Below are 25304 nucleotides of genomic sequence, written 5' to 3'. Positions count from 1 at the left end.
CTTGCGCTTGGCGGCTAGGGTGATCAACAACGTGACCCGGGTTGGGCCGGAATCCTCGGCCCCTCTATCTCGTACTTGCGGTTGGTGTTCTTGGTACGGGCAGGACATCACGCGTGTCTCTCTCGGGTTTTCTCCGGCTTGAGAGAACATGGGGTGCTTGGCTGGTATGGCGGTGCTTCACTGTACTGGTGGTGACTCGCTGCCACCGGATGCTTGATTCCCTATAGCCAGTTGTGACGACCATGGGATGGTGTGTCTCGGAGTTGCTCCGGCAGGACTGGTTTGGTTGCGTTGGGTTTGGCCTACAGGGACGCTAGAGCCCGATGGTGTGTCCGTGAAAGCACCGCAAGAATTAGGCCACTGCCGGCGAAGACAACGTCTGCAGATGCCATTCACCTCCTTGGAGGCGTGGCCATGAGACACATCCTGTGACTGGTTGCCTTCCCTTGGGTTCTGTCTGCCGCCCAGCTGACTCGCGGGTTGTTCAAGGTCCTCCTCGTATCCCCTACTCATCGATTCTCTGCATCTTGCTGCGACCAGCTTCATATAGACGGTGTGCTTCCGTTTTGCACGGCCGCTCTCGGGCCTAGGGTGGCTGTAGGAGTTGGGGTCGCGGCAGGGGGACACTGGTGGTTCTCAACAGCTGGTGGCTTTCCTGATGGTAGCTGCAAAGACTCAGGCTTTCCTTGGGGTGGGTGTTGAAGCTCATGCGAAAGCATTGCACGTCTCCTCTGTGCCGACAGCGACGACGCTCGTGAGCGTCACGTCCCTTCCTGGAGGCGCTGTCGTGAAGGTTTCCCCCTTTGAACTCAGGAAACTCGCATGTTCACTTGCGCGGTTAGCTAGCTCTCTCGGTGTTGGTGGTCCTCTGCCAGGCGGCCTAGCGTGCTACTTCAGTTTGGTGCAGCTCCACGGAGTGGCGGCTTGGTGCTCGAAGATTCTAGCTGAGCGGCCGGTGTTTAGCTGAGGCCTTGGGCTCCTTTGTAGATCTTGTAGTTTGGAGCTTTGTTCGGCGCTCATGGTCCCTTCTTGGTTTAGGATTTAGCTTAGCACTTGTGCTTGTATCTCTAGATGGTAATCCTAGTTTTTTGTTTTTCTTTTTTCAGTTGTGATTGTTCCCGTTATATTCTTAGCCGGGTTGTTGATGGCTTTGTTAATTCAAAGTCGAGCTCGGTGAGCATTATGTTTTTTTATAAAAAAAAGCTAACACGGCCGATCGATCCGTCCACTAGCATAGCTACCACCATACAGCATGCATTAACGCCACAACGCTACGCCGGCGCGCTGGAACTTTCCATGCAATGCAATTGCAAGGTCGCCTCCGCCGCATTTACGCGCTTCCACCGGCGAACCGTACGTGCGTGAATGGCGCCCTCGAGGTATAGCGCTGTGCACACGCCGAATTCAAGGAGATCGAGCAAGGCAGAAAAACGCTGTAGCATGGGACCGAGCCAGCACTTCTGCCTTGGTCTTGCACCGGCGGATGACGGACGTCCAAGATAGCTATCTCTCTACCAAATCGGTGCAATAAATTTTGGTGTTACGCACAGGTCAAAATGTAGTGGCGCTACTCATCAAGGATGTGGGCCTAGCTTGACGGCCGTGAATCTGTGATTCCATGTTTCCCATGCTCCCCTAGCTAGACTGATCATGTTTTACGTCAAACACAGTATGCCCGTAAACTGTTTTTCTAAACAACAAGGCAAAATATTGCCATTTTCGTCAGATAAGAAGCTCAGAGGTTTCGAACAAATGCATAGAAGGAATCCTAGAACTTTACGATGGCCTACTCTCTCGGGATCACATTACACACGAATTTAGCCCCGGGTATGCTCCACATTCTAGCTAGCCTCCTCTTTGACCTTCGTGGTTACGGAAGATCCGAGCATTTCTCTCTTTCTGAACTTTCCAACACACCAGCGTGAGCAACTGAGCACTGAGGCATTGCCTGAAACTGGATCTTAACCATTCCTATGATCCAAAGTAAAGGCCGGCCGTCAATCATTTGCGACAACCACACGTAAATTGAGATCCCAACAACAACCAGCTGAATAAATGTACGTAGTAACGCGTTTGCTTATCTGAACCGGCCGGGTAGCAGGGGGCCCGGGTGCATGGGAGCCTCTTCGTTCTTAATTTCAGGCTGCTGACATAGTCGATTCAAGTGAAGTATAGATGATCGAGCACCGGCCGGTGCACATGAACACACACGCATGTGACTCGAAGCACCCAAGTTGCGAAGCTGATGCTAGAACATATCATCAATCAATGTACTTTCTACTCAACGTGGAGTGCATGTATGGTCGAGACCACTCCCATAGTATGTAGTTACACATCATCATTGATTCTGCGAACTGACAAATACCAATGCCACCAATAAGCCAAGCACCGGGCCAAAAAGTTGAGTGAAAAAAATAGTCCTCTTTGACTCGCAGAATTTGCATAGAAAATTTGTAGGATTAAATTTCATAGAATTTTTTATTAACTAATCCTTTGCACTAGGTTCCATTGGAAATTGAACATTTACCCATACATCTTTTTGAGATTTCTTTACTTTTACTATGATGGAATCAAATAAACTTTAGGACATGTTTGATTCGTATAATTCTTAGAACATAGAAATATCAAAACTTCTGGATTCGAATGTAATGACCAGTTAAATCCTATATGATTTGAAACCTTTATTTAAAAAATATGAATTGAAATCTGCATGATATTTTTTAAAGGAGAGTGCGACATACTTTTGTATACCCAAGCATGGGTGTGGGTGTTTCCATCTCCGTCCATTTATTTCTCGACATTCATACCCACCATGGTAGATGAAAAGATTTCTTTGTCTCTTCTCTTTTTATCCGAATCTCAAAGCACAATGGACGGTGACGAAAACACCCACATCCATGCGTTTGACTTACAGAAAAATTAAAAGGAATCGTAACATCAGGTTTGGGTGGATAAAATTTTTCCTTCAAAACACAGTGCAATGCAACCCTATAAGAAATGTTCTTATACCTTCCTAAGGATTCCAATCCTTAAAAACTCATGTGGCATTCCTTTGAATCGAAGGAGTTCTTAATTCATATGAATTATTATAAGATTTGAGTGAGCATGATACTGTAATCCTATATTTTTCCTATTCATATGTTTTTACTATCCTATGAATCAAACATGCACTTCATTTTTCTTGTCAAACTTATCCTGAAAAACGAAGCGCCCTAAATAAATATGCATATCCAATTTATCATGCATACGTAGATACAACATTACCATTAAACAGGCAGAACATGCATGCGGTAATATGAATCACGACAATTTGTTGTCCCGAGCCTCTCGATGCTTAGGGCTTGTTTAGTTTAATGGATTTGCATAGGAAATTTATAGGATTAAATCATATAGGAATTTTTCATATGGTGGTTATTTGATTTGTAGGATTGGCTCCCATAGAAATTTCTCCTAAGAAGTTCTTTGCGCAAGATTTTGTAGGAAATTAAACATCCACTCACACCTCTTTTTTAGAATCCTTTACTTTTCTTGTGATGAAATCAAACAAACTAAGCATCATATGAATTCCTGTAGAATTTGAGTGTGCATGTGATGGAAACAACTCCGTCTGTACCAACTCGTTGGGACTCAAAGTGTAGAGTATTGTAGAAAGCGTATTTTCTCCATAATGGTGAGTCGAGGGTTTATAGCGAACTCTCGGGGAATTGGCTTAAAAGCTGAATTATTCCTCTCCTCTTCTAGCAACCTGCAAAATAAAGATCTTGCCGTGTGTTCCCAACTCCACCATGTGGTTGTCAAGCACAAGATTTTGTATTAGTAATAGGAAATACAAGTGTAAAAGTAAAGTAATCAACCTAAGTAAAGTAGATGAAAGAAAGAAAGACTTGAGGTATTTGGGTTTTGTGTGTGTGTGTGTGTGTGTAGAGATAGTATTTTTTATATTTTTGGATTAACAATGGTTAATATGAAGTAAGGTAAAAGTGTTGGAAAGGTGTTTCTAGTGATTAAAAATATACCGAGGTTCATGGGTTCACTTGTCTACTATATTTCTAAGTTGTAGTGGACACTAACAATTCATCAATGACATAATATTGGTAGAACTGCAACATGTATTTGATAAACATTCATATGGGTATTATGTCTTAACATAGAGCTGATGCAACACATCTCTCTTATACTCCTCAAGAAAGGAAAAAACTCCATGCAATCTTGAATTAAGAATGAACAAAGTATAGTCTTAAGTAATTTGACATAATATTTGAATATCAAATATGCTACCTTGAACAAATAATATTATCACAATGTCAAATGATAATTATAGCACATGCATTCACTTTATCCCTAGTGAGGCAGCAAAAAACGGTAAATATCATAGTAGATTTTGAATTTATTGTCACTATTCAATCACTACCACTATGCTACTCCATCTAATACACACTTCTCCCCACACATGTTCTTGCATACAAGTTGGATCAAAGCAAGTACTTAAGAACATGGTACGTTATATGTATCTACCAATACATCTTACACATAATAGGTTACAATCGCATATATCAATATCATAAATAAAGATCCACCACATAGGAATTACATATATGACCATAATCATGTTGGGAAGCTCATATGGTACTGCAGTCTATGAAGAATAAGAGAGAGATAGATCAAGCTACTGCCACAAACCCACAGTCTGGAGGTGGAGTACTCCCTCTTCATCATGGTGATGATGGTGGAGACGTTGGAGAAGGTGGAGATCCCTCTAGCGGCGGCTCCAGCGGAGGTTCCCTGATAAGGGGTTGCCCGATCTTCTCAGTAAGCACGGTGGTGATGATGATCACGGGATGAACACAACGGAGATAACTTGATGATGAAGTGGATGATAACTTGTATGACGCAACGAGATCTCTCGATTGGTCCCTGTCACCAATGCAACAGCTCTCAACCCTGCAAGATATTCGCAACTCCACACACTTGCGCACGTAGCCGCCGACTACGAAGCAGTAAGTTGCAACCGTCTAATTCCTAATGGAACAGCAGATCACACAAGACTTTTCAGGGTTTACACCAAATCAATGCAATATGGTGTAAGAATTTGATAGAGTTGCAAAGCAATCAACTATGAACTAGGGTTTAGCTTAAACGTGGTCTAAACCTAATTTGGGGGCGTCCTGGGCACTTATATATGGGTTCAGGACGACCAGGGTTAGAGAAAATACATAGATAACAGACCCATATCGGGATCTGGTCGAGATAGACTCGAACACGGCCGGCTCAGGAGCCGGTCGACCGGGCCGGGGACCGGACGGTCCAGTTTGGACTGGGCCTGGGACCGGGTCATGACCAGGGCGCCGAGATGACAAACAGAACAACCTGATACATCTCCGACGTATCGATAATTTCTTATGTTTTATGCCACATTATTGATGATATCTACATGTTTTATGCATACTTTATGTCTTATTTATGCATTTTCCGGCACTAACCTATTAACGAGAGGCCGAAGAGCCAGTTGTTGTTTTCTGCTGTTTTTGGTTTCAGAAATCCTACAAAGGAAATATTCTCGGAATTGGACGAAATCAACGCCCAGGGTCCTATTTTGCCACGAAGCTTCCAGAAGACCGAAGAGAAGACGAAGTGGGGCCACGGGGCGACGACACACCAGGGCGGCGCGGCCTGGGCCCTGGCCGCGCGGCCCTGCTGTGTGGGTCCCCCGTGACGCCCTTTGACCTGCCCTTCCGCCTACTTAAAGCCTTCGTCGCGAAACCCCCAGTACCGAGAGCCACGATACGGAAAACCTTACTGAGACGCCGCCGCCGCCAATCCCATCTCGGGGGATTCAGGAGATCGCCTCCGGCACCCTGCCGGAGAGGGGAATCATCTCCCGGAGGACTCTTCACCGCCATGGTCGCCTCCGGAGTGATGAGTGAGTAGTTCACCCCTGGACTATGGGTCCATAGCAGTAGCTAGATGGTCGTCTTCTCCTTATGTGCTTCATTGTTGGATCTTGTGAGCTGCCTAACATGATCAAGATCATCTATCTGTAATACTATATGTTGTGTTTGTCGGGATCCGATGGATAGAGAATACTATGTTATGTTGATTATCAATCTATTACCTATGTGTTGTTTATGATCTTGCATGCTCTCCGTTATTAGTAGAGGCTCTGGCCAAGTTTTTACTCTTAACTCCAAGAGGGAGTATTTATGCTCGATAGTGGGTTCATGCCTCCATTAAATCTGGGACAAAGGATGAAAGTTCTAAGGTTGTGGATGTGCAGTTGCCACTAGGGATAAAACATTGATGCTATGTCCGAGGATGTAGTTATTGATTACATTACGCACCATACTTAATGCAATTGTCTGTTGTTTGTAACTTAATACTGGAAGGGGTTCGGATGATAACCTGAAGGTGGACTTTTTAGGCATAGATGCATGCTGGATAGCGGTCTATGTACTTTGTCGTAATGCCCAATTAAATCTCACTATACTTATCATATCATGTATGTGCATTGTCATGCTCTCTCTATTTGTCAATTGCCCGACTGTAATTTGTTCACCCAACATGCTATTTATCTTATGGGAGAGACACCTCTAGTGAACTGTGAACCCCTGTCCATTCTTTTACATTAAATACAATCTACTGCAATACTTGTTCTACTATTTTCTGCAAACAATCATCATCCACACTATACATCTAATCCTTTGTTACAGCAAGCCGGTGAGATTGACAACCTCACTGTTTCGTTGGGGCAAAGTACTTTGGTTGTGTTGTGCAGGTTCCACGTTGGCGCCGGAATCCCTGGTGTTGCGCCGCACTATACTTCGCCGCCATCAACCTTCAACGTGCTTCTTGGCTCCTCCTGGTTTGATAAACCTTGGTTTCTTTCTGAGGGAAAACTTGCTACTGTCTGCATCACACCTTCCTCTTGGGGTTCCCAACGGACGTGTGTTAATTGCACGCATCAAGCATATTTTCTGGCGCCGTTGCCGGGGAGATCAAGACACGCTGCAAGGGGAGTCTCCACAATCCAATCTCTTTACTTTGTTTTTGTCTTGCTTTATCTTATTTACTTTCTTGTTTGCTGCATTATATCAAAACACAAAAAAAATTAGTTGCTAGCTTTACTTTATTTACTGTCTTGCACTCTATATCAAAAACACAAAAAAAAAATTAGTTACTTGCATTTTACTTTTGCTACCATGTCTAGTTCTGCACCTGTTACTTCTTCACCTGAGGAATTAGTCTTCACTTTTAAACAAGGGGATGAGGAGAGTTTTAAAGATGCTTGGTCCAAAAATTTTACTTCTTATCGTAAAGCTGAACCTCAAATGACTCTAAGTTTGCTCCTTAGTAATTTTTATTTTGGTCTTATGATTCGCTATAGATATGCCTTGGATGCTGTAGTGGGAGGAGATTTCCTTCATTGCAATGGGGATCAAGCTTTTAATGCCATAAAGAAGTTGGTTGCATCACATGATTCAGCTAATAACTTTGATTCAGCCCTTATTAGCATTTATAATAGATTAAACACTCTTGAGACAAGTGCATCTCGCTTGAATGAAAATTATAGATATGTTCGTAACCGTCTTGATCAAGTTTTAGTGAACTCTGAACCTTCATTATGGGATCCTACTATTAAAATTGTTATCGGTGACCAAACTCTTCATGCCAATTGTGATATTATGTCTGAATTTTGCTTAATGCCTAAGAGTATTCATGAATCTTTGAAACTTTGGGGATTCGTTGAAGGGGGAGAAGGAATAACTCTTGTTGATAACTCTGTTATAATTCCTAAAGGAATAGCTGCGGGTGTGCATACAACCGTTCTTGGGAGAACAATATCCATTGATTATCTTGTTATTGAATGTGCAGGAACAGGACAAATCACACTCGGAAGATCCCTGCTGAAACTATTGGGAGCCGTCATAGATATGGGAGAAGGCACCCTAAAATTCACCTCTACACCCGGGGGTAGACATATATTTCCTAAATCAAAGAGTAAGAAAAAGAACAAGAAAGGTAAGGGTAAAGCCCAAGGTAATGTTGATGCTTCATCTCTTGATAATACTTGATATACACTTTCTGCGCCTAGCTGAAAGGCGTTAAAGAAAAGCGCTTATGGGAGACAACCCATGTTTTTACTACAGTACTTTATTTTATATTTGAGTCTTGGAAGTTGTTTACTACTGTAGCAACCTCTCCTTATCTTAGTTTTGTGCATTGTTGTGCCAAGTAAAGTCTTTGATAGTAAGGTTCATACTAGATTTGGATTACTGCGCCGAAACAGATTTCTTTGCTGTCACGAATCTGGGTCTAATTCTCTGTAGGTAACTCAGAAAATTATGCCAATTTACGTGAGTGATCCTCAGATATGTACGCAACTTTCATTCAATTTGGGCATTTTCATCTGAGCAAGTCTGGTGCCACTTTAAAATTCGTCTTTACGAACTGTTCTGTTTTGACAGATTCTGCCTTTTATTTCGCATTGCCTCTTTTGCTATGTTGGATGAATTTCTTTGTTCCATTAATGTCCAGTAGCTTTGTGCAATGTCCAGAAGTGTTAAGAATGATTATGTCACCTCTGAACATGTAAATTTTTATTGTGCACTAACCCTCTAATGAGTTGTTTCGAGTTTGGTGTGGAGGAAGTTTTCAAGGATCAAGAGAGGGAGATGATACAATATGATCAAGGAGAGTGAAAGCTCTAAGCTTGGGGATGCCCCGCTGGTTCACCCCTGCATATTTTAAGAAGACTCAAGCGTCTAAGCTTGGGGATGCCCAAGGCATCCCCTTCTTCATCGACAACATTATCAGGTTCCTCCCCTGAAACTATATTTTTATTCCATCACATCTTATGTGCTTTGCTTGGAGCGTCGGTTTGTTTTTGTTTTTGTTTTTGTTTGAATAAAATGGATCCTAGCATTCATTGTGTGGGAAAGAGACACGCTCCGCTGTTGCATATGTACAAATATGTCCTTAGGCTTTACTCATAGTATTCATGGCGAAGGTTGAATCTTCTTCGTTAAATTGTTATATGGTTGGAATCGGGAAATGCTACATGTAGTAATTCTAAAATGTCTTGAATAATTTGATACTTGGCAATTGTTGTGCTCATGTTTAAGCTCTTGCATCATATACTTTGCACCCATTAATGAAGAAATACATAGAGCTTGCTAAAATTTGGTTTGCATATTTGGTCTCTCTAAAGTCTAGATAATTTCTAGTATTGAGTTTTGAACAACAAGGAAGACGGTGTAGAGTCTTATAATGTTTACAATATGTCTTTTATGTGAGTTTTACTGCACCGGTTCATCCTTGTGTTTGTTTCAAATAACCTTGCTAGCCTAAACCTTGTATCGAGAGGGAATACTTCTCATGCATCCAAAATCCTTGAGCCAACCACTATGCCATTTGTGTCCACCATACCTACCTACTACATGGTATTTCTCCGCCATTCCAAAGTAAATTGCTTGAGTGCTACCTTTAAATTTCCATCATTCGCCTTTGCAATATATAGCTCATGGGACAAAATAGCCTTAAAAACTATTGTGGTATTGAATATGTACTTATGCACTTTATCTCTTATTAAGTTGCTTGTTGTGCGATAACCATGCTCCTGGGGACGCCATCAACTCTTTGTTGAATATCATGTGAGTTGCTATGCATGTTCGTCTTGTCTGAAGTAAGGGAGATTTACCACTCATTAAATGGTTAGAGCATGCATAATGTTAGAGAAGAACATTGGGCCGCTAACTAAAGCCATGAATCATGGTTGAAGTTTCAGTTTTGGACATATATCCCCAATCTCATATGAGAACATTAATTATTGCTACATGCTTATGCATTAAAGAGGAGTCCATTATCTGTTGTCTATGTTGTCCCGGTATGGATGTCTAAGTTGAGAATAATCAAAAGTGAGAAATCCAAATGCGAGCTTTCACCTTAGACCTTTGTACAGGCGGCATAGAGGTACCCCTTTGTGACACTTGGTTAAAACATGTGTATTGTGATGATAATCCTGGTAATCCGAGCTAATTAGGACAAGGTGCGGGCACTACTAGTATACTATGCTTGAAGCTTGCAACTTGTAAGATATAATTTACATGATACATATGCTTTATTACTATCGTTGACAAAATTGTTTCATGTTTTCAAAATAAAAGCTCTAGCACAAATATAGCAATCGATGCTTTCCTCTTTGAAGGACCTTTCTTTTACTTTTATGTTGAGTCAGTTCACCTATTTCTCTCCACCTCAAGAAGCAAACACTTGTGTGAACTGTGCATTGATTCCTACATACTTGCATATTGCACTTGTTATATTACTTTACATTGACACTATCCATGAGATATACATGTTATAAATTGAAAGCAACCGCTGAAACTTAATCTTCCATTGTGTTGCTTCAATACCTTTACTTTGATTTATTGCTTTATGAGTTAACTCTTATGCAAGACTTATTGATGCTTGTCTTGAAGTACTATTCATGAAAAGTCTTTGCTTTATGATTCATTTGTTTACTCATGACATTACCATTGTTTTGATCGCTACATTCATTACATATGCTTATAATAGAATGATCAAGGTTATGATGGCATGTCACTCCAGAAATTATATTTGTTATCGTTTACCTGCTCGGGACGAGCAGGAACTAAGCTTGGGGATGCTGATACGTCTCCGACGTATCGATAATTTCTTATGTTCCATGCCACATTATTGATGATATCTACATGTTTTATGCATACTTTATGTCTTATTTATGCATTTTCCGGCACTAACCTATTAACAAGATGCCGAAGAGCCAGCTTTGTCAAGTCATTGCTTTTGGTTTCAGAAATCCTACAAAGGAAATATTCTCGGAATTGGACGAAATCAACGCCCAGGGTCCTATTTTGCCACGAAGCTTCCAGAAGACCGAAGAGAAGACGAAGTGGGTCCACGGGGCGACGACACGCCAGGGCGGCGCGGCCTGGGCCCTGGCCGCGCGGCCCTGCTGTGTGGGTCCCCTGTGACGCCCTTTGACCTGCCCTTCCGCCTACTTAAAGCCTTCGTCGCGAAACCCCCAGTACCGAGAGTCACGATACGGAAAACCTTACTGAGATGCCGCCGCCGCCAATCCCATCTTGGGGGATTCAGGAGATCGCCTCCGGCACCCTGCTGGAGAGGGGAATCATCTCCCGGAGGACTCTTCACCGCCATGGTCTTCTCCGGAGTGATGAGTGAGTAGTTCACCCCTGGACTATGGGTCCATAGCAGTAGCTAGATGGTTGTCTTCTCCTTATGTGCTTCATTGTTGGATCTTGTGAGCTGCCTAACATGATCAAGATCATCTATCTGTAATACTATATGTTGTGTTTGTCGGGATCCGATGGATAGAGAATACTATGTTATGTTGATTATCAATCTATTACCTATGTGTTGTTTATGATCTTGCATGCTCTCCGTTATTAGTAGAGGCTCTGGCCAAGTTTTTACTCTTAACTCCAAGAGGGAGTATTTATGCTCGATAGTGGGTTCATGCCTCCATTAAATCTGGGACAGTGACAGAAAGTTCTAAGGTTGTGGATGTGCAGTTGCCACTAGGGATAAAACATTGATGCTATGTCCGAGGATGTAGTTATTGATTACATTACGCACCATACTTAATGCAATTGTCTGTTGTTTGCAACTTAATACTGCAAGGGGTTCGGATGATAACCTGAAGGTGGACTTTTTAGGCATAGATGCATGCTGGATAGCGGTCTATGTACTTTGTCGTAATGCCCAATTAAATCTCACTATACTTATCATATCATGTATGTGCATTGTCATGCTCTCTCTATTTGTCAATTGCCCGACTGTAATTTGTTCACCCAACATGCTATTTATCTTATGGGAGAGACACCTCTAGTGACTGTGGACCCCGGTCCATTCTTTTACATTAAATACAATCTACTGCAATACTTGTTCTACTGTTTTCTGCAAACAATCATCATCCACACTATACATCTAATCCTTTGTTACAGCAAGCCGGTGATATTGACAACCTCACTGTTTCGTTGGGGCAAAGTACTTTGGTTGTGTTGTGCAGGTTCCACGTTGGCACCGGAATCCCTGGTGTTGCGCCGCACTATACTTCGCCGCCATCAACCTTCAACGTGCTTCTTGGCTCCTCCTGGTTCGATAAACCTTGGTTTCTTTCTGAGGGAAAACTTGCTACTGTCTGCATCACACCTTCCTCTTGGGGTTTCCAACGGACGTGTGTTAATTGCACGCATCACACCCCCCCCCCCTGGCTGGCACCAGTGCAGGATCCAGTCGAAACCGGGCTCACCCTTAATGTTTATAGGAGATGTGGCAAATTTAGGATCAGGAGACGGCTTATGTCTAACAGTATGTTGTGCAAGAAGCTTTTTAATTTTACTTGCATCAATAGTAGCATTGCATTTATCAATAAAATCATCATCAAGTTCCACATAATCTTCATCAAGATCATCACTAGAGTATTCAACAGACTCAGGTGAATTAACAGGTGTAACAATATTTTCATTAGGAGTTTCAGTATTTTCAATTTGTCTAGACCTAGCAATTGTAGCATCTAGAAAAGATCCTAACGAACCACTATCATCAAGCACAGCAGAAGCATCATCAAAATTATAAGAATTTTCAGATTCAGCAGAAGTACCAGCATGTGAAGCTTGTGGCGGTGAAACAAGTTGACTTATCACAGATGGTGAATCAAGAGCAGCAGAGGTACTCAGAGTTGTACCTTTTCTTGTAGTGGATGGTAATATGGCGACTTTAGTATCGCGAGGTTTACCCATGATGGAGAATTTTTAGCGAACAATATCAATCCAGGTGAACTTGCAAATAAAGCTATGCTCCCCGGCAACGGCGCCAGAAAATAGTCTTGTTGACCCACAAGTATAGGGGATCGCAACAGTCTTCGAGGGAAGTACAACCCAATTTATTGATTCGACACAAGGGGAGCCAAAGAATATTTGTAAGCCTTAACAGCGGAGTTGTCAATTCAGCTGCACCTGGAAATAGACTTGTTCGCAAGAGTTTATCAGTATCAACAGTTTTATAGCAGTAGCAGTAGTGAAATATAAGCAGTAGAGTAATAAAGACAGCAGTAGTGATTATAGTAAACAGCAGGATTAAAATATTGTAGGCACAGGGATGGATGAACGGGCGCTGCATGGATAAGAGAATTCATGTAACAATCAAGGTAGGTCATTTGCAGATAGTAATAAAACAGTATCCAAGTACTAAACAATTATAGGCATGTGTTCCATATATAGTCGTACGTGCTCGCAATGAGAAACTTGCACAACATCTTTTGTCCTACCAGCCGGTGGCAGCCGGGCCTCTAGGGAATCTACTGGAAATTAAGGTACTCCTTTTAATAGAGCACCGGAGCAAAGCATTAACACTCCGTGAACACATGTGATCCTCATATCACAGCCTTCCCCTCCGGTTGTCCCAATTTCTGTCACTTTGGGGCCTCGGGTTCCGGACAGCAATATGTGTATACAACTTGCAGGTATGATCATAAAACAATGAATATCATCATGAAACAATAACATGTTCAGATCTGAAATCATGGCACTCGGGCCCTAGTGACAAGCATTAAGCATAACAAGTTGCAACAATATCATAAAAGTACCAACAACGGATACTAGACACTATGCCCTAACAATCTTATGACTATTACATGATCAATCTCATCCAATCCCTACCATCCCCTTCAGCCTACAGCGGGGGAATTACTCACACATGGATGGGGGAAGCATGGATGGTCGATGGAGAGGCGTTGGTGGTGATGATGGCGATGATCTCCTCCAATTCCCCGTCCCGGCGGAGTGCCAGAATGGAGTTTGTGGTCCCGAGACGGAGTTTCGCGATGGCGGCGGTGTTCTGGATGTCTTCTGGTGATTTTGTCTAACCCCCGTGCGTTTTTAGGTCGAAACCCTTAAGTAGTCCAGAGGGGGGCACCTGGGGCTGCCCGAGGCGCCGCCACCATAGGCCGGCGCGGCCCAGGGGCCTGCCGCGCCGCCTGGTGGGGTGGCTGCTTCGTGGCCCCCCTCCTTCTGGTCTTCTGGCTCCGTTATTCTTCTGTGAAAATAGGTCCATTGGAATTAATCACGGGGATTTTCCTGAAAGTTGAGTTTCTGCACAAAAACGAGACACCAAGCAATTCTGCTGAAAACAGCGTTAGTCCGTGTTAGTTGTATCCAAAATACACAAATTAGAGGCAAAACAATAGCAAAAGTGTTCGGTAAAGTAGATACGTTTTGGACGTATCAACTCCCTGATGGCGTGTAACTCACACGTTCGTTGGGAACCCCAAGAGGAAGGTATGATGCGCACAGCAGCAAGTTTTCCCTCAGAAAGAAACCAAGGTTTATCGAACCAGGAGGAGCCAAGAAGCACGTTGAAGGTTGATGGCGGCGGGATGTAGTGCGGCGCAACACCAGGGATTCCGGCGCCAACGTGGAACCTGCACAACACAACCAAAGTACTTTGCCCCAACGAAACAGTGAGGTTGTCAATCTCACCGGCTTGCTGTAACAAAGGATTAACCGTATTGTGTGGAAGATGATTGTTTGCAGAAAACAGTAGAACAGTATTGCAGTAGATTGTATTTCAGTATAGAGAATTGGACCGGGGTCCACAGTTCACTAGAGGTGTCTCTCCCATAAGATAAACAACATGTTGGGTGAACAAATTACAGTTGGGCAATTGACAAATAAAGAGGGCATGACCATGCACATACATATTATGATGAGTATAGTGAGATTTAATTGGGCATTACGACAAAGTACATAGACCGCTATCCAGCATGCATCTATGCCTAAAAAGTCCACCTTCAGGTTATCATCCGAACCCCCTCCAGTATTAAGTTGCTAACAACAGACAATTGCATTAAGTATTGCGCGTAATGTAATTAGTGACTACATCCTTGAACATAGCACCAATGTTTTATCCCTAGTGGCAACAGCACATCCATAACCTTAGAGGTTCTTGTCACCCCTCCAGATTCACGGAGACATGAACCCACTATCGAGCATAAATACTCCCTCTTGGAGTTACTAGCATCAACTTGGCCAGAGCATCTACTAATAACGGAGAGCATGCAAGATCATAAACAACACATAGACATAACTTTGATAATCAACATAACAAGTATTCTCTATTCATCGGATCCCAACAAACGCAACATATAGAATTACAGATAGATGATCTTGATCATGTTAGGCAGCTCACAAGATCCGACAATTAAGCACAATGGGGAGAAGACAACCATCTAGCTACTGCTATGGACCCATAGTCCAGGGGTAGACTACTCACACATCACTCCGGAGGCGACCATGGCGGCGTAGAGTCCTCCGGGAGATGATTCCCCTCTCCGGCAGGGTGCCGGAGGCGATCTCCTGAATCCCCCGAGATGGGATTGGCGGCAGCGGCGTCTCTGGAAGGTTTTCCGTATCGTGGCTCTCGGTACTGGGGGTTTCGCAACGGAGGCTTTAAGTAGGCGGAAGGGCAGGTCAGGAGGCGGCACGAGGGGCCCACACCACAGGGCCGCGCGGCCAAGGGGGGGGGGGGGCGCGCCGCCCTAGGGTGTGGCAACCTCGTGGCCCCACTTCATCTCCTCTTCGGACTTCTGGAAGCTTCGTGGCAAAATAGGACCCTGGGCGTTGATTTCGTCCAATTCCGAGAATATTTCCTTACTAGGATTTCTGAAACCAAAAACAGCAGAAAACAGCAACTGGCACTTCGGCATCTTGTTAATAGGTTAGTTCCAGAAAATGCACGAATATGACATAAAGTGTGCATAAAACATGTAGATAACATCAATAATGTGGCATGGAGCATAAGAAATTATCGATACGTTGGAGACGTATCAGCATCCCCAAGCTTAGTTCTGCTCGTCCCGAGCAGGTAAAACGATAACAAAGATAATTTCTGGAGTGACATGCCATCATAACCTTGATCATACTATTTGTAAAGCATATGTAGTGAATGTAGCGATCAAAACAATGTATATGACATGAGTAAACAAGTGAATCATAAAGCAAAGACTTTTCATGAATAGCACTTCAAGACAAGCATCAATAAGTCTTGCATAAGAGTTAACTCATAAAGCAATAATTCAAAGTAAAAGCATTGAAGCAACACAAAGGAAGATTAAGTTTCAGCGGTTGCTTTCAACTTATAACATGTATATCTCATGGATATTGTCAACATAGAGTAATATAATAAGTGCAATAAGCAAGTATGTAGGAATCAATGCACAGTTCACACAAGTGTTTGCTTCTTGAGGTGGAGAGAAATAGGTGAACTGACTCAACAATGAAAGTAAAAGAAAGGTCCTCCATAGAGGAAAAGCATCGATTGCTATATTTGTGCTAGAGCTTTGATTTTGAAAACATGAAACAATTTTGTCAACGGTAGTAATAAAGCATATGTATCATGTAAATTATATCTTACAAGTTGCAAGCCTCATGCATAGTATACTAATAGTGCCCGCACCTTGTCCTAATTAGCTTGGACTACCGGATCATCACAATGCACATGTTTTAACCAAGTGTCACAAAGGGGTACCTCTATGCCGCCTGTACAAAGGTCTAAGGAGAAAGCTCGCATTTTGGATTTCTCGCTATTGATTATTCTCAACTTAGACATCCATACCGGGACAACATAGACAACAGATAGTGGACTCCTCTTTTATGCATAAGCATGTAACAACAATTAATAATTTTCTCATATGTGATTGAGGATATATGTCCAAAACTGAAACTTCCACCATGGATCATGGCTTTAGTTAGCGGCCCAATGTTCTTCTCTAACAATATGCATGCTTAACCATAAGGTGGTAGATCGCTCTTACTTCAGACAAGACGAACATGCATAGCAATCCACATGAAATTCAACAAAGAGTAGTTGATGGCGTCCCCAGTGAACATGGTTATCGCACAACAAGCAACTTAATAAGAGATAAAGTGCATAAGTACATATTCAATACCACAATAGTTTTTAAGCTATTTGTCCCATGAGCTATATATTGCAAAGGTGAATGATGGAATTTTAAAGGTAGCACTCAAGCAATTTACTTTGGAATGGTGGAAAATACCATGTAGTAGGTAGGTATGGTGGACACAAATGGCATAGTGGTTGGCTCAAGTATTTTGGATGCATGAGAGGTAATCCCTCTCGATACAAGGTTTAGGCTAGCAAGGCTTATTTGAAACAAACACAAGGATGAACCGGTGCAGCAAAACTCACATAAAAGACATATTGAAAACATTATAAGACTCTACACCGTCTTCCTTGTTGTTCAAACTCAATACTAGAAATTATCTAGACTTTAGAGAAACCAAATATGCAAACCAAATTTTAGCATGCTCTATGTATTTCTTCATTAATGGGTGCAAAGTATATGATGCAAGAGCTTAAACATGAGCACAACAATTGCCAAGTATCACATTACTCAAGACATTATAGCAATTACTACATGTATCATTTTCCAATTCCAACCATATAACAATTTAACGAAGAAGAAACTTCGCCATGAATACTATGAGTAGAAACTAAGGACATACTTGTCCATATGCTACAGCGGAGCGTGTCTCTCTCCCATAAAGTGAATGCTAGGACCCATTTTATTCAAACAAAAACAAAAACAAAAACAAACCGACGCTCCAAGCAAAGCACATAAGATGTGATGGAATAAAAATATAGTTTCAGGGGAGGAACCTGATAATGTTGTTGATGAAGAAGGGGATGCCTTGGGCATCCCCAAGCTTAGACGCTTGAGTCTTCTTGATATATGCAGGGGTGAACCACCGGGGCATCCCCAAGCTTAGAGCTTTCACTCTCCTTGATCATGTTGCATCATACTCCTCTCTTGATCCTTGAAAACTTCCTCCACACCAAACTTAGAACAACTCATTAGAGGGTTAGTGACAATAAAAATTAACATGATCAGAGGTGACACAATCATTCTTAACACTTCTGGACATTGCATAAAGCTACTGGACATTAATGGATCAAAGAAATTCATCCAACATAGCAAAAGAGGCAATGCGAAATAAAAGGCAGAATCTGTCAAAACAGAACAGTTCGTATTGACGAATTTTATCGAGGCACCAGACTTGCTCAAATGAAAATGCTCAAATTGAATGAAAGTTGCGTACATGTCTGAGGATCACTCACGTAAATTGGCATAATTTTCTGAGTTACCTACAGAGAAAACAGCCCAGATTCGTGACAGCAAAGAAATCTGTTTCTGCGCAGTAATCCAAATCTAGTATGAACTTTTCTATCAACGACTTTACTTGGCACAACAAAATACTAAACTAAGATAAGGAGAGGTTGCTACAGTAGTAAACAACTTCCAAGACACAAAATAAAAACAAAGTACTGTAGGTAAAAACCATGGGTTATCTCCCATAAGCGCTTTTCTTTAACGCCTTTCAGTTAGGCGCAAAAAGTGTGTATCAAGTATTGTCGAAGGGTGGTGCATCGTTATTATGAGCTCCCCCATCCGCAGTGGTACTAAGGGCTTTGTCAATTTTAGGCCTATAATAATACTTCTTTGGTTTAGGCACTTTAGAGACATACATAAACTTTTGCTCCTTACCCACATAAGCTTTCTCCTTATATTTAAGAGAAGAAAATGTTGAACCCAAGGTTCCCATAGCTTTTTCAAGTTCATCGATCCTATTGATTTGATCATCATGGGCAACACAAGTTCCTAGGACACTAATTCTTTCATCAATTCCTCCTAAGGATTTATCAAGTTCATCAGTTTTATCAAGTAACATTTCCAATTTAGCTTCAATACTTGGAAAAATTTTCTCTATGGTTTCCAATTTTTTCATAACATGTTCAAGAGAGATTTCAGTTTTAACTTCATCGACAGGAGGTATTCCAAATAGACTCTCAATAATGCAGCTAGCTTCTAATGCAGGAGTACTTAGGAAATTACCTTTTGCAAGACTATCAAGAACATACCTATTCCAGCTAGAGATACCAACACAAAAATTCCTGAGTAAGATAGTGGTGGAGTGTTTCTTAATGCACCTATTATGGGCATTACTAATTCTATACCAAGCATCTCTCAAACATTCTCCCCCTCGTTGCTTAAACGTATGAACTTCAACTTCAGGATTACTCATCTTAGTAGTAGTAAATAAAGCAAACTAGATAAAGTAAATGCAAGTAACTAATTTTTTTGTGTTTTTGATATAGCAAACAAGATAGCAAATAAAGTAAAACTAGCAACTAATTTTTTTGTATTTTGATTTAGTGCAGCAAACAAAGTAGTAAATAAAACTAAGCAAGACAAAAACAAAGTAAAGAGATTGGGAAGTGGAGACTCCCCTTGCAGCGTGTCTTGATCTCCCCGGCAACGGCGCCAGAAAAAGAGCTTGATGGCGTGTAACTCACACGTTCGTTGGGAACCCCAAGAGGAAGGTATGATGTGCACAGCAGCAAGTTTTCCCTCAGAAAGAAACCAAGGTTTATCGAACCAGGAGGAGCCAAGAAGCACGTTGAAGGTTGATGGCGGCGGGATGTAGTGCGGCGCAACACCAGGGATTCCGGCGCCAACGTGGAACCTGCACAACACAACAACCAAAGTACTTTGCCCCAACGAAACAGTGAGGTTGTCAATCTCACCGGCTTGCTGTAACAAAGGATTAACCGTATTGTGTGGAAGATGATTGTTTGCAGAAAACAGTAGAACAGTATTGCAGTAGATTGTATTTCAGTATAGAGAATTGGACCGGGGTCCACAGTTCACTAGAGGTGTCTCTCCCATAAGATAAACAGCATGTTGGGTGAACAAATTACAGTTGGGCAATTGACAAATAAAGAGGGCATGACCATGCACATACATATTATGATGAGTATAGTGAGATTTAATTGGGCATTACGACAAAGTACATAGACCGCTATCCAGCATGCATCTATGCCTAAAAAGTCCACCTTCAGGTTATCATCCGAACCCCCTCCAGTATTAAGTTGCTAACAACAGACAATTGCATTAAGTATTGCGCGTAATGTAATTAGTGACTACATCCTTGAACATAGCACCAATGTTTTATCCCTAGTGGCAACAGCACATCCATAACCTTAGAGGTTCTTGTCACCCCTCCAGATTCACGGAGACATGAACCCACTATCGAGCATAAATACTCCCTCTTGGAGTTACTAGCATCAACTTGGCCAGAGCATCTACTAATAACGGAGAGCATGCAAGATCATAAACAACACATAGACATAACTTAGATAATCAACATAACAAGTATTCTCTATTCATCAGATCCCAACAAACGCAACATATAGAATTACAGATAGATGATCTTGATCATGTTAGGCAGCTCACAAGATCCGACAATTAAGCACAATGGGGAGAAGACAACCATCTAGCTACTGCTATGGACCCATAGTCCAGGGGTAGACTACTCACACATCACTCCGGAGGCGACCATGGCGGCGTAGAGTCCTCCGGGAGATGATTCCCCTCTCCGGTAGGGTGCCGGAGGCGATCTCCTGAATCCCCCGAGATGGGATTGGCGGCGGCGGCGTCTCTGGAAGGTTTTCCGTATCGTGGCTCTCGGTACTGGGGGTTTCGCAACGGAGGCTTTAAGTAGGCGGAAGGGCAGGTCAGGAGGCGGCACGAGGGGCCCACACCACAGGGCCGCGCGGCCAAGGGGGGGCCGCGCCGCCCTAGGGTGTGGCCACCTCGTGGCCCCACTTCGTCTCCTCTTCGGACTTTTGGAAGCTTTGTGGGAAAATAGGACCCTGGGCGTTGATTTCGTCCAATTCCGAGAATATTTCCTTACTAGGATTTCTGAAACCAAAAACAGCAGAAAACAGCAACTGGCACTTCGGCATCTTGTTAATAGGTTAGTTCCAGAAAATGCACGAATATGACATAAAGTGTGCATAAAACATGTAGATAACATCAATAATGTGGCATGGAGCATAAGAAATTATCGATACATTGGAGACGTATCACTCCCCCAAGCTTAGCTTATTGCTTGTCCTCAAGCAATTCAGTTAACAACTGAGTGCGATAAAAGAACTTTCACGAACACATTTGTTCATATGATGTAAATATTCTCATGATATGGACAAGTACTTAGGCAATTCATAATAAGACACATGCAAATAAAGTCATCTAATAGCTATGTCAATCATGGAAAATGTACCAACAAATTAATAATAAGCATCATGAATCATGTCTATCAGCAGGATTGCAATGTTCATAAAAGGATATGATAAAGTGGTATCTCGCTTGCCCGTATTTGTATAGCAAAACATAAATGCTCGGGCACCTTTGAAGTTCATGGAAAGACTGGAAGTAGAGATTGTCAAAGATAAATGCATCAAAGTTATACCACAATTAATCACATTTTGGGACAAGCATATTATACTAAGAATGACAGTTGTGCTCTCAAGAAAGTGCTCAAAGAAAGGATGGTGACTCAACATAAAAGTAAAAGATTGGCCCTTCGCAGAGGGAAGCAGGGATTAACATGTGCTAGAGCTTTTCATTTTTCTAAAGACAGAAGTAAAATGGTTTTGAGAGGTGTTTGTTGTTGTCAACGAATGATAGTGGGCACTCTAACTACCTTGTCAACCTGACTTTCAAGAGCGGCTCCCATGAAGGACGTTATCTCTACCAGCAAGGTAGATCATCCCTCTTCTCTTTTGTTTACACATGTATTTTAGTTTCATTATGGATGACACTCCCCCCAACCTCTGCTTATACAAGCCATGGCTAACCGAATCCTCGGGTGCCTTCCAACATTCTCATACCATGGAGGAGTGTCTATTTGCAAATTAAGTTGCTTACTGATAAATCAGGGCAAAGCATGTGAAGAGAATTATTGATGAAATTTAATTAATTGGGGCTGGGAACCCCGTTGCCAGCTCTTTTTGCAAAATTATTGGATAAGCGGATGTGCCACTAGTCCATTGGTGAAAGTCCGTCAGGAGTAAATGACAAGGTTGAAAGATAAAACACCACATACTTCCTCATGAGCTATAAAACATTAACACAAATTGAGAAGTACTTTGAAGGTTTAAAGGTAGCACATGAGAATTTACTTGGAATGGTTTGAAATGCCATGCATAGGTATTTATGGTGGACACTTTGGAATAACTTGGTTTTCAGGGGTTTGGAAGCATGAGCAGCGTTCCCGCTCAGTACAAGTGAAGGCTAGCAATAGACTGGGAAGCGACAATCAAGAGAGAAATAACTGTCATAATCATGCTTGCGACAAAATAAATTAACAGAGGCATAAAAGTGATACAAGAACTCTGAGGCAAAGTAAATCATCGAGGCTTAATTGACTTTTGTTCAGTCATATGCATGCGTGAGCATGTGCCAAGTCGATTTAAGTGAATTATTCAGAGGAGGATACCACAATGTCATACCTATCTATGAATAAAACAATGCAAGCAAATATTTATGACATGCTACTCATATTAATAAATTGGAGCTAAACATGAGAGATCATGAACTACTAGACTTCATTAAATGACATATACCTCACATGAACCAACTAAGCATGCTCACATTGATGAGTATATGTACAAAAATGAAAACAAATAGAGTTCATACCAGCCTCTCACCACAGTCGGATTGTCGTAGATCGTCATTATTGCCTTTCACTTGTGTAGCTTGAATAATATGGAATGAAAACCAAGCTCCAACCACCGAAGACCGCTGAACTCCACAGTGAACTTTACAAAACCAGAGAAGAACAACAAATATTTTTGGTGTTTTCGAATTGGAAACAAGAACAAAAGGAAACAGGCAAACAAAGCAAAATCTTTTTGGATTTTCTCATAGCAAACCAACGATAGCAAATAAAGCAAAATAAGAACAAGAAACCAAAATAAACAAATGGTAAAGAGAAACAACAGAAATATTTTTGGTCTTTTTGTGTTTTAGGAAAGAAACAAAGCAAAAACAAGAGAATGAAAACTAAAAGAATCACAAAAACACAAAGTAACAGAAATCTGCCAAACTTGTACAGTAATCTATTTTTACGAAAATCTTCCGCTGCTCAACTCGAAAAGTGATCAACTAATGAAAGTTAGATAAGAACCTGTGGAATATGCACAAAAATTGGCTTCGCAAAATAACGTTCTGGCTGGTTTTGGGAATTTTTTTTGGTATCAGTCCAGAATCTGTTTTCAAACAGCACTTCCCCAAATATCATCTCCCTCTTATTAGAAACCACCTTAAGAAGTTAAACAAGTATACACAAGTATCCAGCAATTGTAATATGCAATGAATGAGTGATGCCGGTATACCTCCCCCCAAGCTTAGGCTTTTGGCCTAAGTGGAGATTAATCCCATGGTGCCCATGAAGTGGCACCTCCGTAATATGACGAAGAAGGATCCTGTTCCGGGTATGTGCTGGAAGACGCACCAGGATACGTGACGGTGTACCCGTAGGAGGGCTTGGCGTCCTCGGAGTCATGCTGCTGGTGGAAACCTTGTATCTTCAGCTGCTCATCCACCTCCTCCTTAGAGCGCGACCACGGTCTCCTGTGAACGCTGAACAAGTCGGCCTGCGGCAAAGGGATTTTCTTCTCATCCCCGTCAATAAACAACATTTTATAGGCAATATTTTCTAAACTAGAGTCAGTTGTGACAAATTGGTGACTCTTCATAGAAGCAATATCAAGCCTCATAGGAGTTAATTTCTCATCAGTGGGATCAAGAGGAAGATCTAGATATGCTATAATACGTGAGGCAACAATTCCTCCAAAAATAGGCCCCTTATTGGATAAACGACGAGCAACAAGGGCACCAAGATGATAAGGTGTTTTCCCAGTAAGTGCATCAACTAGAAAAGCAAGATGATAACTAGAAATGTTGCTAGTGTTCTCCCTACCAAGAATGCTAGTAGCAAGATAGTAAGCGAAATATCTAATGGCAGGGAGTTGAATGTTTCTTATCTTGCCGCGCTGAATGGCGCGGTCATCATCATTGGTAACTTCTCGATAGAGCTCCGTCAAAGCTTTGGGGCTTTTCTCGATCTTCTTCGCTGTACCTACAGGGTTAATATCCAATGCAACACAAAAATCCTTCAACTTCATAGTAATAGGCCTGTCATAGATCCTAAATGTAACTGTTGGTGAGAAGTGTGAGTTGTTGAACTGAAAGCTTTCAACAAAGATTTTAGTGAGCATGTAGTATTGACTCCTCTCATCTTCCATATAGGTAGATAAGCCCACATTATTGATGAGGAACAAGAAATCATCAAGCAGCCCTGCATTACGCAAAAAGTCATAGCATGGAAAAGATGAAGCATTAGGAACTCCATTATCCTCTTCAACTTCGAAGCTCAGTGCGATGACATCCTCATTATAGGATCGTCTAATTCGAGTGGCTGCCCTTGAGGGCCTCCCCGTGCTTGTCGTCTCTCTTTCGAACACTTCTCCAAAGGTATGGTTATTCATCTTATTTTTCTGAAATTTTTCAACAAACATTATAAAAGTTGATTTGGAGACATATAAATGAGGGAAACTACTATAGGAACTTGATAGAGTACTAAACATGCATCAAAACTAAATTTTACAACTTAGAACAAGCATGCAAGCTCACTTAACATGTTACCTACAGCAGCAAAATATTCAAGATATACTCAACCAAACAAAATTCTATCTGGATAATCGGAGGACTCACACACCGGAGAGCAAATGTGCCAAATTTCAGACAGAAATCTGGGCTGAGCAAAGAGATCGAAGAATCCTGAGCTCTTGAGCAAAAACGCGAGTGAGAGAAAGTTGGTACGAGTTTTTTCGGGAGAGAGAGTAGAATGGGAGGAAGAGATGACTTAGTGGGGCAAGGAGGGGCCCATACCACAGGGTGGCGCGCCCCCCTCCTTGGCCGCGCCGGCTCATGGGGGCATCCCTGGGGTGCCCCACTGGTCAGCCCCAGGCACTCCCAGGTTGCTCTTCGAAAAATAAGACCAACGGTATAATTTTTGTAAATTTTTGAAAACTTTGAAAAATGCACATTTTTGGGTGTTAAAATTATTATTACAGGGCAGAAAAAGATTTTTCAAACCTCTAAACAATCAAAGCATCTTGCAAAACAAGTAATGCTACAGCAAGTGAAACAAGTGGAGAAAGAAAGAAATGTTGTTTAGCTCTTCTATGCATATAAAATATACTTGTTAACAAGGTTGATCAAGTCTTACCACCAAATAAATTTTACATGTCATAAGAAGAAATAAACCTCAAATCAATCATGTTACCTTATATTGTATTGCTATGGATCCAATCACAAG

This window comes from Lolium perenne, chromosome 3 (genome assembly GCF_019359855.2).
Source record: "Lolium perenne isolate Kyuss_39 chromosome 3, Kyuss_2.0, whole genome shotgun sequence".
In the NCBI taxonomy this organism is placed as follows: domain Eukaryota; kingdom Viridiplantae; phylum Streptophyta; class Magnoliopsida; order Poales; family Poaceae; genus Lolium; species Lolium perenne.
The sequence above is the reverse complement of the archived record's forward strand: the minus strand, read 5'-3'. Positions refer to the sequence as shown.